Source organism: Rhea americana, unplaced genomic scaffold (genome assembly GCF_003343005.1).
Source record: "Rhea americana isolate MKP2758 unplaced genomic scaffold, rheAme1 scaffold_333, whole genome shotgun sequence".
In the NCBI taxonomy this organism is placed as follows: domain Eukaryota; kingdom Metazoa; phylum Chordata; class Aves; order Rheiformes; family Rheidae; genus Rhea; species Rhea americana.
This window is the reverse complement of record NW_028186461.1, coordinates 379,255-396,345: the sequence shown is the minus strand read 5'-3', so window position 1 is coordinate 396,345 and position 17,091 is coordinate 379,255. Positions and strand designations below refer to the sequence as shown.

The following is a 17,091-nucleotide window of genomic DNA, read 5'->3' as shown; positions in this document are numbered from 1 at the left end:
CGTGATATTTCCAGAATATTGTGCTTCTCTGTTGTGCCCCAGGGTCTGTTTCAGGCTCTTAGAAATCCAAAATGGAAAGATCTCAAGTCAGCCCAGGTGAGAGAGTATCCAGTCCGTGATAGCTGCTCTTTGGAAATGTGTATTTCACCCACTGTAGTACTGGACTTTTCCCTCTTTACTTTTTCTGGAGTCCTTGACTCATCTCACTACCAGTGCCAGTGCAGTGGGTTGCGTTTGACACGTGGGTCATGGGGAGAAGGTGCAGGCACGATGCTGCGGGCACGTCAGGTGCAGACCTGTCTGTGCGAGCAAGAAAAGTGCATCTCATGTGCTGCTTGTGACATGGAGCAGATCCAGGTTTCTCTCATCTCGTGCACAAATGACACCAAAACATGTTGAAACTCCCAAAAGGGACACAGACCTTCTGTTTGCAAACCTTCTAACTTTGACTATAACACGTGCAGATTTGTTGTTTTGAGAAAATGAAAAGATGACATTTTTTTCAAAGTGCTCGAGTTGATGTCAGTTCTGGGTGTGAATTCTGACTGGCTGGAAACGCTTGCTGACTTTGGCCGCCTAAGCAAGGGACAGACCTTTAAAAGAAAAGCACAGACAGCACAGAGAAATGTGCATTAGAAAAGTGTGCATTAGACCAGAGGTGCACTGGCAGCCTCAAGGTACAGCCAGGGTATCTAAAGCCTACTGAGATGGAAGGGCGTTCTGGAAAACTCTGGCATTCACAATTAAGTGTGTCTCCACAACAGTCTTCTGTGCATAATCTTGGACTCGCTGTGTGCAGAGCCTCGTCTTCTTCCCTGCACGAGGTGGGAGGGTGGATGTGGTGCTGTGGTGGGGCTGCCTAGTTTCTGAGACCTTCAGCACTGAGAGCATGAGGTACCAACCTCACCAGTTTCCTTGGCTTCTTTATCAAAATTCAACCCGTAATGGCAAGTCCCCTGCTGTGGGGGCAAGCTGTTGGGTTGTTAAGGACCTATGATACATCTTAGTCAGTATCTATGCTGTTTCATCCTTTATTCCTTCCCCCAACTTCCTCTGAATGCCATCCAGTCCCTGTGATTTATTACCCTTCAGTGCGTTTTGCTTTTTGTTGGAGAATTTATATTTAATGTTTATACCCGTTATCATTCAGGGAAAGGAGGGAAATGCTTCGGAGGCCCAGAGTGAAAATAAAGTAGTACACTTCAGTGCGTTTCTTCTGTCTGAGAGATTTTGTTGTTTTATCTATAGTTTGGTAGAGTATTTACCTCCGTCCTCCTCAATTTTTGAATTGCTCAGAATTGGTTGAAGTGATTCTAGAAAAATTGCAGGGTGGTGAACTACACTGATTAACTCCAGCCTTGCAAGGGCTGGAACCTGCTGCTCCCTCTTCCTCGCTAGCTCATGCAGTGAAGAGCTCAGCAGAAGAGCAGGATGATTTGGGCTTTAATGCAGCTGTACCTTTGGGAAAGGGGGAATGATGGAGCAACAGAGGTGGACTTTCTTTTCTTAGCTCCTCTTGGTCTTACTAGTAGAGTTCTGTCTTTGCCACCACCTCTTGTATACCTTTCATGTGAGGCTGTGAATCCACTTTATAGACTCTATCTACATCCAACTTCACATCCTAAGGAGCACAAAGAGATGCAATAATTTGGCCCGGTGTCTCAGAGGCATGAGTGCATAGTGGAGCCAAGAACAGAACTCGGAGCTTTTTATGCTCTTTTCTACTCCGTGTAGTTTTTCCTCTTGTATATTGCTTCCTCTCTCACACTTTTGAGTTGTGGACAAGAAAAGCAAGGCTTGGAGCAAGGTAAGCACTTTTGCCTCTGTCAAGGGGGCTGTGTGAATCTAATTGCTGTAGTAGAGGGACCAAGTGTAGGGAAGGGCATTCAGAAGCTCATCCAAAACTCGAGCAAAGCTTCTGCCCCTCTGTGCTTGGTGAGACCTCCTGTAATTCTCCATCTCCCGCTGTTCTGTCTGAGTAACGGGAAAGAAGGGGCCCACAGGGCTCTGGCAGATGTGATCACAGCAGACACCATACCCAGGCTACAAGCCATTTGCTTTTCCAGGATCCCAGTGTAACTGAGAGGTGCCATGTTCAGCACTCTGGACCTGATTTGGCCTCAAGCTTCTCTTGTTTCCCTCTTCTTTCGCTTCCCTCCTGCACGAAAACCTGTTCTCGTGACATTTTTGCACTCATGTCGTTGATTCCAGCACTTTATATATTCAGTTGAGCTTCTACCAGATCTTTGGAGGACCGTTAACCCAGAATGATGGGTCTGTTGAAATGGAAAGGAACTCAGGAAACAGCATTGGGAAGTTCGTCTCCTCTGAACTCCTTCTTGGGTGACAGCAAAATTGGCCACATGGCAAAGAGTCACCTATTTTAGCTGTTATCACTGAGGCGGTTTTATTGCGCAGAGCTTTGAACCCCTGTGCAGGGAGGATTCTTCCTTCAGTACACTGCCAAATGTGCGGAGAGTTTTGCTGTGACAGCCAGTGTGTGAACTCTGATCAGCTCATTAGATACGTTTGTCTTCTCTGTTGGTTAAAGCCCAGTAGTTCATTTCTCTGTCTCTTTGATCCTTTTTCTGTTTTAATTAAAGCTTCGTTCCAATCTGACCTTTTGCAACGCAATGCTGTAGTATAATTGAGGCTGAATTGAGCCTCTAATTATGGAGGGTCTATCCTGGCAGGCTGGACAGATGAACTGACTCTCTGCCTTAACATTTATTATGACTGACAGAGCCCTGACTGCTCCTTGTGTCCTCTCCGCTGGATCAGGCAGCCTGGATATCTGAGTGCCTCATAAAGCAGGGTGAAAATATGTTGCTCTTTCAACAATAAAAAGCCTTGGTTACTCAGGAAACAAATGTGGTAATAATTTACCGATTGAAAAAGATGGAAAAAGAATAGCCAGAATCTTGCATTGATTTATTGCCTCTTTTGTGTATCTTCACTAGCCCAAGAGAGTTGATCTGAAGGAGTGGCAGATGGGTTTAAGTCTCTGGATCTTGTTAGTGGTTTAGGCACTGGGCTGGCTTTATGAAGACTGGATCCAATGCTGTAAACTCTGTGCTGTTTAGAGTCTGCACTCTTAAAAAGACAGCCCTTGTCCCAGACCTTGGGGCAGGAGAGCACAGAGCACACAGGAAGTCTGAGCTACATCCTGGCTGCTTGAGCACCAGCTCCTTGCGCCAGGAGCCTGAGTGAGGATTTGGTGTGAATTTGTTTGTAGAGGGGTGAGGATTTGATGGCATGTAGATTCCACTTCTAAAGAAGCAGTTAGCCCAGTTCTTCAAAGTGTGCAAATATACTCTGCTCTGTCTCAGCCAAAGAATTCCTTGCAAGGAGGACAGCTTGCAAGCCTGGCTGTGCAGCTGCTGTTGCACGGAAGCTTGTTCAGTAGGCACCTGCATGTTGCTCAACATCAAAATCAGTATAGAAAACCCTTTAGCTGCCTTTTGAACTGGAACTCCCTGGTTTAGTTTCTACCTGGCAGGTCTCTCAAGGTGATAAATCAGTGCATTGCATGTAGTGCAACTAGGAATCTCAGCCCGTAGGGGGGAAGGGGAAGCAGTAATCGTAAAGTCCCAGGACGAATCCTGGCAGTTCAGAGCGGATCCAGAGGARCACTGAACTGACTTAAAGAAAAACATGCCAATTCAGTCAACAAAATATTTCAATTCAAGTCAGCCTGACCCAAAGCAAAATTTTCATTTTCAGTTTTTCACAACAAAAATTGAAAACCATTACAAAGCTTCCATTATACTATGGAAAATTTCAGTTTTCACTCAACAAATCCCAGCCATGGTGACCAAAAATTCCTATCCACTTCTGTCTGTCAGTAACCTTGTCTTCTCAGCAAGCATTAGTAGTATTTTTCATTGGATTTCCTTACCCTGAGCCAATMTGAACCAACACCTCACCAGCTATTTCAAGTATTTAGTCCTGCTAACAGAGCTGACTGTGTCTTCTSGTTTGAGCTTCTTACTAAGCAGCTCAGAGACTTAGATCCGAAAGTCCTGGGTCTGATCCTTGCAGCAACCAGCCAGAGGCTCTTATTTCCAATACAGCATACCCTTCTCTGCTGAGGATTAGAAAGTACTGGATTATCTGCTTATCACAACTGGCGGAAAACTCTGTGTCCTGATTCTTGTAGGGTGAAGCTGAGATCATAGAGGGGTACTACATCTGCTCCCTGACTGGTGGCGAGAAGGACTCAGAAACCGCAAGTGCCCACACCATTGCAGGTAAGTAACTGATTTTRTCTCTTTTTACATTTAGAAATGGCAAATGGTATTGAGAGATCTCCGTATTTCCCTGCTGTTGTAACTCTGCTGTGCTTGGAAACACTAGACAGTGAGATTTGGGGCAGGAAGGACATCTTGCTTGAGATGCAGAAGGGTATGAGTGAGTTTCATTCTGGATTCAGGCTGCAGCTTTCCCACTGAGCCTGCTGATAGTGGTCATACACTGGCCTGGGGTGAGTGTTGGCAGAGCCAAAGGTTAATGGATAGGCTGAGAATCTACCGTTCCCTTATTAGCTGTGGGCTATAAAAGTTGGCGTACCTTAATCATGCCCTGATGGGCAGATCTGTGATCTTTTTGGACATGGTGAGATTCAGCACATTTTAATTTCTGGTTCATTTTTTATACTTACTGTACCTTCTTTGTTTGCAATGTTTAGTAAATGCATGTGAATATGCTCATGGTTTCYGGGTAATTTAGGGAGCAGACTCTGGTTTTGACTTTTGTGGTGCATACCCTTGATAACCAAGTCMGCAATACCCGACAGAGAGAGTGCTTCCAGGGCCGCAGCTGTGGGGGCCAATGGTTTGTGCTGTGCCCACTGCAGAGCTGGCTGGGGAATGATGACCCAGTGCAGCACTCAGGCAGCTTAGCTCATGTTCCCCTTGCAAACTGGGAAGGGCACTTGTCCAAGGGTGGTCAGACCATGTGCTTTAGCATCCCCCTTACCCAGCTTGGCCAGATAGGCTGAGCCCTGAAGAGCTTTCTGTAGAAGACAGAAAAGGACTTGGGGGTCAATTCAAGTGACACTACGTCCTACATTTTAGGAAATGCTGGTCCAGGGATCTTTGTTGCTATTAGAAACTTGCTGTGCTTCTTGAGCAATAAAGGGGATGAAGTCCTCAGCTGGGAATCCAGTTGAATAAAACCTGGAGTTTGTGTCAACAGAGAATGAATGAAGATTTCAAGACTTGGTAGAAGTTACTAGACTATGTACAATGCATGATATGAATGTGGAGCAGTGTAATGTTTTCAACGGTGGTCTTTCCTCTGTCATTCCCAGACAGATGAATAAAAGCAGGTCCTGATTGCCTGTTCTCCTGGGTTTATGGTCATGGTGTAACATGTTTGTTTTAATTGGTATTATTGTTGAACTTTTCCTGTAGGAACTTAAGTAGGAAAGAGAAAAAATAAATGTGACCCAGTGAAACTACTTATTGTATGAGTAGGAGCTGTTGTTAGTTGGTGCACCTCAGCAGATGCCATGTTAAGTAAATAAAGATCTGAGGGATTTATATTTTTCATTTTATTTGGAAACCTTAACCATGAAACTCCAATATAACAGAGTGGTAAAGATTCATCTGAACCTTTTCAAACTCAGATTAGTAAATTGAAGGAGAATAGAAATTTGGGTTTGTTTATGATTTATCTAAAAACATTTTCCTCCTGTAGTTTAGTGCACCATCCCTTAGTAGCAATAAAAATATCTTTACGTGAAATAGGACTAAAAAATTCTGATGTAGTTAAGCAAATGCACTGGCTAAAACCCTTCTTCATGAATAAGAGAAATACTGTGCCCTAATTCCATAGATCAGTATTTAACTCACCCRGGGAAATTACAGGATTCAGCAGCATGGAAGAAATACTTTGTTTTTTGAACGTTCAAGATTGTTTTCCAAATGAACACTGCCAGCAGTTTTTAAAGTTTTGTTCCAGCCACTGCCGTGTTGAACACTGCCGTAAGCTACGGAGCCTTCCCTTTATGTAGAGCATTTACTGTACCTAGGTACCGGTGTGCTGTCCCRTAACAGGAGGAAAGTTTCTGTATGCTGTGTGCTGGGACTGTAGGGCTTGAATTGCAGTAGTTCCTTCATCTGGTGAGTTCTTTCCTTTCACGGGACTTCTGAACTCTTGAACTCTGCTGGTTGATTCTTCTCTTTTTTATTTTTCATTCTTCCCCTGAAATTATTGGGAGCTCATAGAGCAGGAGCTGATTCCAGAGGGAGCCGTGAAGCTACCAATTTCTTGCGGATACTGAAAAAGCTCTGACAGTATCTATTATTCAGGCAATTCAAGAAGGACATTGAAGGTAACTTTGGAGAGCTAAGAAGGTTGATGAAAATGCCCATTATTCCAGCAATGCAGGAAAGGTGATAGAAATACCTGTTACTGGTTGACTTATAGAAGGTTGGAAGTGTCCCATGTTTGGAGGACATAAATCGTACTACAAGGGTTTAGGTAGCTCAGTATAAACTGGATGGATGAAATTTTGTGTCTGTTTTCTTAGAAGTAGTCAGTGTTGCTGAGCACCATCACTGTGTCTAATCACAAATAAATCCAGACTCTAATCGCTCGTTCAGGTCATTTATGAGCCAAGGCTGTTCCTGTCCTTCCAGGATTAGGACAGCACTCCATAGCACAGTAAGCTGTGGTCTGGTAGTGACCTTCTTAGCGTCTCTGTGGGCCAAGGAAGGAAGCGATGTAATAGGTTTCTTAATTTAGAAAAGATTGTGCAGGTCAAAAGGAAGTTGCAGGTGTCAGCGCTGAGCTCCAGACGCAGGAGAGGCRCCATGCATTCTCAGTGCCAGCGTGGTGCTGTTTAGTTGATGACGGCAGAACCTGGTACAGTGGAGGTAGCAAGATAYAAACATTTCCTTGACAGAGTTGCGTGGTCCAATCAAAAATTGTAGCTGTAGGATCAAATTATGCTCCTTGCCTATGATATTTTTGTCAAGGAAACAAATGTGCACTAGGGTAACAGATGCATCTGGAGTAACTACAAAGCCRTAATTTTTTCCAGGGCTCTACAGGTGTCATAAACCATGAGAAAACAACTTCAACACTTTAGGAGCAGAAGTACTGTGCAAAGCCTTGAGAATGAATTTAGCCTTCAGTTAGCTCCTGGGACTGTTATTTATAACACAAATGTTGCAGCTCTAACACTTCAACAAGAAAGGGCAATGTTGCCCATCTGGCTGTCTCTAGGCAGAGACTGGCCTCAGCCTTTATGGGTTGTTTGCTTTCATTTTATTTTTATTTCTCTGTAGGCAGTTAGGATCAGATTAGGTGATTTCTGCAGTGTGGATATTGATACCTGCACGCACAAATTCTTTTTATAATTTAAGGAAATTATTGAATGTGATTACCTCATCAGCAATGTTGCTTCCCAGTGTAGGGATTTAGATGGAGGAGCTGTGCAGGTGAAGAAGAATTATCAAGTAGTTCAGAGCAGAGTGTGAGATGCTTGGTGTACTGAGCTCCATGAGTTCTTGACCATGGACAAAGAGTCTTCTCTGGAAATGCAGGTGTTTGTAGTCARCCCCAGCTGTCTCCAGTGATTTGTGTATTGTTGAAATCTCAAAGGAAGGGAGAAGAAATCCAAATAATTAAAACTACCCTTAGAAAATTCCTGGTAGATGAAACAAAGTATGCGGTTTTGTTTAGCAAGGATAGGGAAAAAAGGCKTCAGACCTCTTGTTGCTCTCTCTTGCGTGAACCTAGCAGCAAGACTGATTGCCGGTGTTTGAAATGGAGGTGTAGTATTTATGGTAGGGCACTCATTCATACCACCCCTCTGCAGATGGCTGTTCTGGAACATGAATGCTGTCATCAGCTTAAGATGCAAACTGTTAGTCAAAACAGATGTGTGTAAAATACAGAAAAAAAAGAGAACTCCCACCTAGGCAAATGTAAGAGGTGGAAGAAGGGTTAACTAGTTAAAAAGCTGCTGAGGAGCTGAATTCGGGATCTGTCACACACATGTTGTCTCCTCATGGACCTAGCAACCCCAGTGTACCCCACAAAATGAGAGGGGGCTGCGAGGTTAACTAGATTCCAGGGTGCACACTCCYGGGGTGCTACCGATCACAGCCTTGAGATCGCCCAAGCAGGGAGAATCTCAACTCTTCTTCCCGAWGCTCCATGAATCCTGGCTAATCTACAGAGTTTTTCTTTTGCAAGGTTGTAGGATCGGTGTGGTGAGGTACCCTGTGAAATAAGAAAAGGATTAACATTTTAGCACTGAAAAATATTCTGTTTAAGCTTGTTTTCTATCCTCTCTCATTATTTATATTACCCAAGTCCAGATTTCCTGCTGGCTTGCAGGAGATGTCATTCTAAGTATGTATGATTCTGATGAGACAGTATAGGGAATTTAAACAYGGATAATCTGAATGACAAAAAAGGAGGGTAGGAGGTGATTTGTGAGATTYGTTGCTGTCAGAGTGTGTARAGATGTGGCGAAGAAGGCTAAGGCCCRGTTGGAATTGAGTCTTGCAAGGGATGTTAAGGACAATAGGAAGGGCTTCTTCAAATACATCAGTAGCAAGAGGAGGACTAGGGAAAATGTGGGTCCGCTACTGAGTGACTGGCTCAGTAGATGAGGGGAGAGCAGTGGACGCTGTGTACMTTGACTTCAGCAAGGTTTTTACACTGTCTCCCATAACATCCTCCTAGATAAGCTMAGGAAGYGTGGGTTAGACGAGTGGACAGCGAGGTGGATAGAGAACTGGCTGAAAGGCAGAACTCAGAGAGTTGTCATCAGTGGCGTGGAGTCTAGTTGGAGGCCTGTGGCTAGTGGCGTCCCCCAGGGCTCAGTACTGGGTCCCATCCTGTTCAACTTTTCCATCAATGACCTGGATGAGGGGACRGAGTGYCTCCTCAGCAAGTTTGCTGATGATACCAAGCTGGGAGGAGTGGCTGACACACCTGAGGGCYRTGCTGCCATTCAGAGAGATCTGGCCAGGCTGGAGAGCTGGGCGGAGAGGAACCTCCTGAGGTTCAACAAGGGCAAGTGCAGAGTCCTGCATCTAGGGAAAAACAACCCTAGGCACMAGTACAAGCTGGGGGCTGACCTTCTGGAGAGCAGCTCTGCAGAGAAGGACCTGGGAGTGCTGGTGGATGACAAGTTGTCCATGAGCCAGCAATGTGCCCTTGTGGCCAGGAAGGCCAATGGTCTCCTGGGGTGCATTAGGAAGAGTGTTGCCAGCAGGTCGAGGGAGGTGATCCTGCCCCTCTACTCATCTYGAGTACTGTGTCCAGTTCTGGGCTCCCCAGTCCAAGAGAGACATGGAGCTACTGGAGAGAGTCCAGCGKAGGGCTGTGAAGATGGTCAGAGGGCTGGAGCATCTGCCCTMTGAGGAACGGCTGTGAGAGCTGGGCCTCTTCAGCCTTGGGAAGAGAAGACTGAGGGGGGATCTTATCAATGTCTATAAGTACCCGAAGGGAGGGTGTCAAGAGGACGGGGACAAACTCTTTTCAGTTGTCCCATGTGACAGGACAAGAGGCAATGGGCAGAAACTGAACCACAGGAAGTTCTGCCTGAACGTGAGGGGGAATTTCTTCACTGTGAGAGTGACGGAGCATGGGAACAGGTTGCCCAGAGAGGTTGTGAGTCTCCTTCTCTGGAGATCTTCAAGGCCTGCCTGGATGCAACCCTGTCTAACATGCTGTAGATGACCCTGTTTGAGCAGGGGAGGTTGGACTAGCTGATCTCCAGAGGTCCCTTCCAACCTTACTGATTCTATGGTTCTATGATAAGAAGTAGCAGTTTTCAGAAGGGCCTGTTGCTATCCATGACCTGCTGCTTGGGAAGCTGGAGGTGAGGAMCACTTTGGGAAATCCCCCTCCAGGTGTGTCATTGCAGGTTATAGTCCTTATATCACCTCATTTACAACTCCCAAGTTTGAAATGCCCTGAAACAATTCCTTGCCTCCAGAGTTTTGGGGTTGTTCATAGGAATGAGAGAGAGACATCTGTGTAGACCGCTGCTAGTGCTCCCAGGTCTTAGTGCAGAGATGAAGCTGATGGCAAGCTAGCCAGAGGAGGCTGAAATGTTGTCAATCAGTGTGCTTCCACCTCTGATAAAAAGCATGAGCAGTGCTCTTCAGGCCCCACTAGTACAAGCAGCTCAGTCCCATTCCAAAGGCTTTCCAAAGTGAGTAGTTTCAAATTAAGTGGCTTTGACCTCTTTCCCTTTTTGCTTCCTACTTTTCTACTTTTCTAGTTTCTGCAGGATATAAAAATACATAGCTCATTTCAGCACTCAGGATGCTCAAGGCCCCCCAGACTATCAGGTAGGTGTTGAGAAACCTGCCCATGCACTGCAGAGTAGCTTGGGTTTACTCTTCAGTGCCTCAAGATTCGATCTTGGTGTTCMGCCAGTTACTCCTCTTGAACTCTCAGAAATGAGCCCAGATTGACTTTTCTGCATGTTTCTGCCTCTTTCTGCCCCATGAGTGGTGAGAAGGCAGTGTGTGAGCTGGGGCAGGCTGAGCATCTGCAAGCCATGGGTTTAGGGAGGCACAGGAAAGCATTTGTAGCTGTGGAGAATGGGAACAAATTCCCTGGAAAGCTAAAGCCCCTTAATCTTTATCTACAATAAATAAATGTGAAGGCCCAGCTAAAATCCTTTCTAAGTAGAGTGTTTGCCCGCATATCTGTGCTGGAAATAATCTAATGAAAAGTGCAATATTTTCAAGCAGTTGGCTGGAGGATGTTCCCAAGCAGCTAGTTCATTTGGAACATGTTTTCACCTTGAATAAATGTGTGCTCATCTGGTGAAATGGGGCTGTGGAGCTTGCCTGGCTAATGCAAAAGCTAGAGGAGCACTCTTGTAGCTCAGGGGCCGTGGTCCGTGACAGATCTCTGTACGGAAACACACAAGTTGTGAGCTAGAAAAGGCATGTTCTTGGCACCAAACCTGTCTTTAATTTGTTTGTCCTGAAAACAGAGCACATTGGAGGTTGTTTTGCTGGAAGATGATTAGGAATCTTTTAGCACATTGCATGCACAAGGAGCACTGCCTGCAAAGCTCAGACCCTGGTCTCAGTCAGCTTGGAAATCCTCCAGGGCAAAGCCAGTGCCTCCTTTTGCCCCGGCAGGTATTCTACCTATGCAGAGCTGAGCTCAGCTGGCTTTGAGTGGGAACCTAAGCAGTTCCGTTAAAGGATCAAGTTTTCCAATGAGAGCCAAATCCTAACATGTTAAGCTGCCATTCTTCATGCCAGAGCCGTGCAGAGGTGGACAAGCGCTCACCCATGCCAGCAGAGCTGTGGACACAGGGCACTGACCTTAATTAAGAAGCTGCTTCCTTGCTTCTGTCAGAGCCAAGCTTGCAGGGCCCTGCTCAGGGTGCGTTAGTGGAASATGAGTGGAGGAAGATGCCAATTAACCCTTCATAAATGGCCTCAGTGCTCTGTCTAGGTGGTTACCTGCACAGCTAGAGTTAAAAAATATCACAAGAAATCCAGCACCTAACCTGCCACTTGCAAAAGGATCTGCAGAGAAGTGTTTGCACTGTGAATCTATTCAGCATAGATAAATAATTATCAGCTTTAGCTGTGCTTCTAAATAAATACAGTAGCTTGAGGTTCTCCTCCACTCTGCCAAGACACCAGGAAAGCATTATTTCCAGATGTATATGAAAAGAGCAGGTCATTTGATGTTATCTAAGGAAAGTAAAGTTGAATAGAAAATGGAAAATGTCTTCATGTAGCATACATGATCCAGGGGATTGTACTGTACATGCTTTGAACTTTAAAACCCTGATAAACTAAAGCGCTTAAGCATATGTCTCTTTTAAACTTATAAATTCAGTCAAAACACTTGTGCTCACAGTAATCCATGGGTTAAAATACCTTCCTGAGTTAACAATTAAATTCTGAACTTCTTTCCTATGATCAACCAAAATGTTTGAATCTTTTRAGACCTTAGTAAGTGATTCATAATGAATACTGTATCTGAGAATTAAGTTTTCTGCAAATCTTGATCTTATCAAAATAACATGTCAATTTAAATTATCTGATTTGAGGGGTTTGTTTTTTAATTCCTGGATTTGCGTTTTGAAATTATCTCTGTTTCTCAGAGCTTCTCAACACTTGAAGGTTAATTTAGATTACAGCAGCGCATGAATTGAAAATGTAAAAACTTTTTCCAAATAACTCCATGTGTAAGCACCAGCTGACAGGTAATCACAGGAGTCACTTCTGCTCAGAGGGGCAAAGATAACACCTGTGCTCAAGCTTCAGGTGCGGATGATTACAGAATGAAACTTTAAAAAAATTCCTAAWTTTTTTCTAGAGGGAACTTAAAAATTCCTGTTGATAGGATGCATTCCCAGTGCCTACCAGTTGTATGTATGCATTCATTGAGTGGGAACTCAGCTGGAGTGAAGTTGTGAAGTCGAGTGGGTTATTTTCGTTGACAGCTTAGCTCCTCCTTAAAGAAACAAGCTGATGGCCAGAAGGACTGGAGACAGGTTCTTGTCACCTCTCTCTGAACCACCAGGTCCTCACCTCTATCAGCCTGTTCCTCCCTCACCTGCAAGGCAATTTCTACCTTCTCAGTCCAAAACCAGTTGCTGCCTGTTCRAATTTGCACCGTATTGGAGAAAAAGGCAAGGGACGAGGATTTAATGCTAGAGGAAGACAAGCTCAAAAGTATGTCACAAAGTTCAAGCTCCCTACCATGTTTTTCCCTGAATCTCAGTCAAGATGGTGGCACTTCAGCCATCAAATGTGTCCAGGCAGCTTTGAGGATCCAGGCCYGAGTTTGTTGGTCCTCAGTCTTCCAAAGGGAACAATGTTGTTGCCGTCTTTAACTGGTGTAATGACTATGAAAMCATTATTCCATGAGATGCTCAGACACTTAGGACAGGAGACAAGTGAGTACCTCAGCACTGCTCACTCACTGTGAGTGACCTAACCTGCCTCTCCTAACCAGAGAGGCAGCTTGCTGCTGCTCCTGAGAGTCCCAAGGCTGGAAAGTGCATCAGAAAGCAGGAGGCAAGGTGATACCTTAAAATTAAAACTTGAAAATAAATCTTGCTTTGCACACTTTTTCTTGGCTTCCCTTTGCAAGGCTGCATTGGCAAGTGCTTGATGGGATATGATGGATCTGACCTTGTCAGATGCATCAAATATGACATGTGAGCATGGATTTTTTTTTAAGGAGAGAAATAAGAGTTAGCAAAAAGTGTGGGAAGGACAAGCAAGCAGATGGCCATATTGCTTCATCGATAGAAATCCAAGCCTGAGATTTGCTTCCAGCTAGGTTTGAATTGGGGGTTTTAGGGAATTAGCCAGGAAATTGCTTATTTTACTGTCCTGTTTCTCTAGCATTTCACTGTTATGTATGATTCCTCTTTTAGGCGCTGACTTTTTAGATGCTGTCGTACTTGTGKAAGGGACCGTGTGCTGCCTGGAGATTTTAGGCTGGGTTCCTTTCCCCTGTGTATGGGAACACCCGGAGGATGTTAGATGCCACACACCTCTGGGTTTATGAGGAGCAGTGTGGGGGAGGATGGTTTTCTGTCTTCTAAAATCCTGTTTTTTTTTTCTTTTCATCCTGAGTGTGAAATTTATACAAAAAATGAGGGTCGGAGAGTCAGTAAGGGCGACCTCAGGACGTCTGTTGTAACCTTGGAGGGCTGATCTGAGTCTCCAGCTTTCCTCTGGCAGATGGGCTCAGCAGGGACAAGTTCTCATCACAGGCTCTTCTTTCTCCCTTTGAAGGAGAGGGACAAACAGGGAACAAGTGACAGGGACCATGGCAGCCTTGGTCGTCTGCTTGCCGGTGCCTTTTTGCATGCTGAGGGAAAGCCTCAGCTTTCAAGCCTTTCAAGCCTCAGCTAATCAAACTGCCTTTTGTTCTTTTCCATCCCTCCCTAAAACCTTGTCTTTGCTGTGCTGTCTGCGAACCAGAATGTATCAAGCCAGGCAGCAGTGAGAACTTGTACCTGTGTCCCGTTGACCTCCTGCAGGTTATCTCACCCTCCAAATTCACCTTGTCTCATTTGCCTTGTTATGCCGTATCTCCTGCAGGCTGGGGCAAAGCTTTAACACGTGCCTGYGCTTGCATCTTGCACAGAGTCTGGTTCCTCTTTGGGATTCTCCAAACAGTGGCATAATAGTTTGTAGCAACCGTGTCAGGAAGGGCTTAGCTGGAAGAAGTTGTTGGTGCCCTTGGGTGAAGTTTACTTACTCTGCAATGCATACATTTATTCCTCATGAATATTGCAGATGGCTTATGTCCTCTTCTCTGCCCTTAGTGTGGTGGTTGCTGTTAATTCCCTCYGGATCATTGCAAGGCATGAAAGAATTGTGACTTGTTCCTTCCAGCATGGGCCAAGCAACTGCAGGTGCGAGGAGTGCCAGATGAGGCTCCAGCTCCATGCTGTGGAGGCTGTGGYGGTGGGTTCCACATTGCTCACCTTAGTACTTGTGGCCTCAGGTTGGATATGTGTGTTATGGTCACATTTCTTCCAGTGGAGCAGAAAACAAAAAATACCAAAGATCTCACATGAATCATCTTGGATAAAAGATTTCTTCTTTGAAGGTGCTGCATGTGAGCAGCGGGTCAGGAAGGCAATCTCCTGGTTTTCTGAAAGTGGATTAACACCCATGCAGGAAAGTCTGAGTTGGAGGTGTCATTAATGCCCTACYGTTGAACAGTGACTTTTTGTAGTTAAAAAGGTAATTAAAGGAATTACTGTATTACATGGCAAAGTTTCAAAAGTGGTTATAGTCAGAAAAGTAACTTTAAAAGGGAACATTGTCTTCCTCAACAGATCTGCCTCTCTCATGATTGCAGGGGAATGCAGCTTGCTGTAAGGTGGGGAGAAGGATTCATAGCAGTATCCATGTCCCCAGAGGAAAAAGCCTGTCTTATCACAGCTTTACAAGCTACCACTTAGCAGGTGAACTGCAGTGACAGACAGTGTGTGGCACCTAGCCAGCACCAGCTCTGTGGACTCTACGGTGTTCGTGTGCACCGCCCTGGACTCAGTTGCCAGCTTCTGGGCTGTAAAAGATGACCTGGGGAGTGGTAAAGCATCACCCCACAGCACGGCAAGGGCTTTCAGTCATCTGCCATGTCCCAACATAACAGAATATGRTGCTTTTGTCCCTGTTGTGCAGCAGAAGTCCCACTGAACCTCAGTAGCAGCATCTAGGGGGAGRTGGAGAATAACTGTGGGGCTGTGTTCACAGGCTGAATTTGTGAGTTTTAAAAAACGCACACAAAATGAGGAAAGGTAGTCTCCCAGAGAAGACAGAGTGGGGTCTGGAGAGCACTGTGCTCAGATCGGCGTCCATCGCCAGCTCCCTACATGATCGTGCCCGGCTCAGCACAGCACTGGCATGTGCTTACACTTGAATTGGTCTTTCATTAGCTTGAGCCCTAATTCCTCTGCAGCTCTGTTCTGATACATTAGAAAGGGGGTGGACATACACCTTTTGCCTTGTCTGTTTAGGTTACATCATCTCTGAAACATTACCTGCTTCCTATTACATGTAGGTAAAATAAACTACTGCTTAGATAGTTATTTATAATCTGATTTCAACAGAAGTCAGAGAAGTTTGTTCGGGCAGGGAGAGGTTAGGGAGCCCATTCAGCTCTCATCGATGATGTTAATTATCCTGTTGTTGAAGTGCCTGATGGAGTCCACTGAGGCTCCTGGAAGTCCTTGTACTCTCTTCCATGTTGTGCAGGTCAGACCCATGGTGCTGTTCTGAACCTGCTCATTGCCGGACTCCGGCTGCCGTTGTCAGTGTATTTATTTAGCATGTGTCTCTCTTGGTGTTTGAAAAACTTCTACTTAAATTTTTTTTAATTTGCCTGTTACATCTTTGAATGCCTTTACTATTTCTTCTTCTCTCCTCTGACATACGTATCTTTTGCTTACCATCTTCTTAGCCTTGTTTTCTTGGAGTGCTGAAACAGGCTGTTCATTTCAAAGGATGCTGATTTAAAGGCAGATGAGGTCCAAATTTGTCCAATCCTTTTTATCTATGACTTCAGAAGGGCCTGAAAATATTAATGTAAATACTCCCCACACACATACATGCCCCAGAACCTTCTAGGGTTCTAAAAATTGCATCCCTGCTCCTCGTGAGAAATCCTACAGTAGCAAAACAACGTAAGGACTACAGCCTCAATTAACAGCCCTCAGATAAAATACTGGTTTAAGGAGCTCTGCAGTGATGAGTAGTAACGGTTTTCAAGGTTTGTTGTTTTCAGAAACGTGAGGAACTAGGAAGACTCCTGTGGTCTTGGCAACCCTGTAAATACACTAGTGTCTGGGGCCAAAGAGGCTGAGATTCTAGAGGAGGGAGCAGGGCTGCCTTTCCCTTCTGAGCGGTGGGTCCTGTCCAGCYTGCCTGAGTCCTGGTCCTTGCAGAGCTCAGACAGATCTCAAATTGCAAACAGAAAATCTATCAGGGCAAAAACGCTGGCTTTGGGAAACTCTCCTGCTCTCTGCAAAGCTTATGAGCTGCTGCTTATCCTTTCTGGCAAACAGCGAGAAGTCCTATGAAGACCACCACCATGCCCAATCTGTGCCTGCTCCTGCAGGTAGTACACATGTGGTCTCCATCACAGGTAGAGAGGCATGTGGAAGGTGACCATTTGCAGGTGGATGAGGAGAGTTAATCCATCCCATGATGAACTTGGCTGCAAAAGCCGAGGTTCTTAGCTTTATACAGCAGCACCATTGCCTCATTCCCAGCAATGCCCCGTCTTTTGGTGAGGGGCTTACTTGCTTCTGCAACGGTTTCATACTTCTCATTCTTGYAGATGTATCCTCCTTGTTTATCTGACCCTCACATGCAGTCACAGGCTTTCTAGCCTCTACCTTGGCTCCTATTACACTTTTCAAAGCCTCTTCATTCCCTGGGTTCTCTAATCTTTCTGCCAGCACCCATGGTTTATGCCTTGGTTATGCCTCCCTTCCTTTTAATTAATTTTTCACACTACCTTGCTTGTCCCTGTTGCCCTCTTTTATTTAATTTATTGCTCACTAGCCATCATAACCCTTGGGCAAGCCTTTAATTTATCTCTTCCTGC

At 45.1% G+C, this 17,091-nt stretch overlaps 1 protein-coding gene across 1 annotated transcript in view; it reads left to right on the top strand.

Moving 5' to 3' along the window:
- The first annotated feature begins 4,164 nt into the window (after positions 1-4,164).
- RALY (RALY heterogeneous nuclear ribonucleoprotein) overlaps positions 4,165-17,091 on the top strand; it is a 95,009-nt gene continuing 82,082 nt past the window's right edge. Inside the window, exon 1 of the mRNA XM_085311142.1 lies at positions 4,165-4,250. The gene's annotated coding sequence lies outside the window, so the exon portion shown is untranslated. The remainder of the gene's footprint in view (positions 4,251-17,091) is intronic.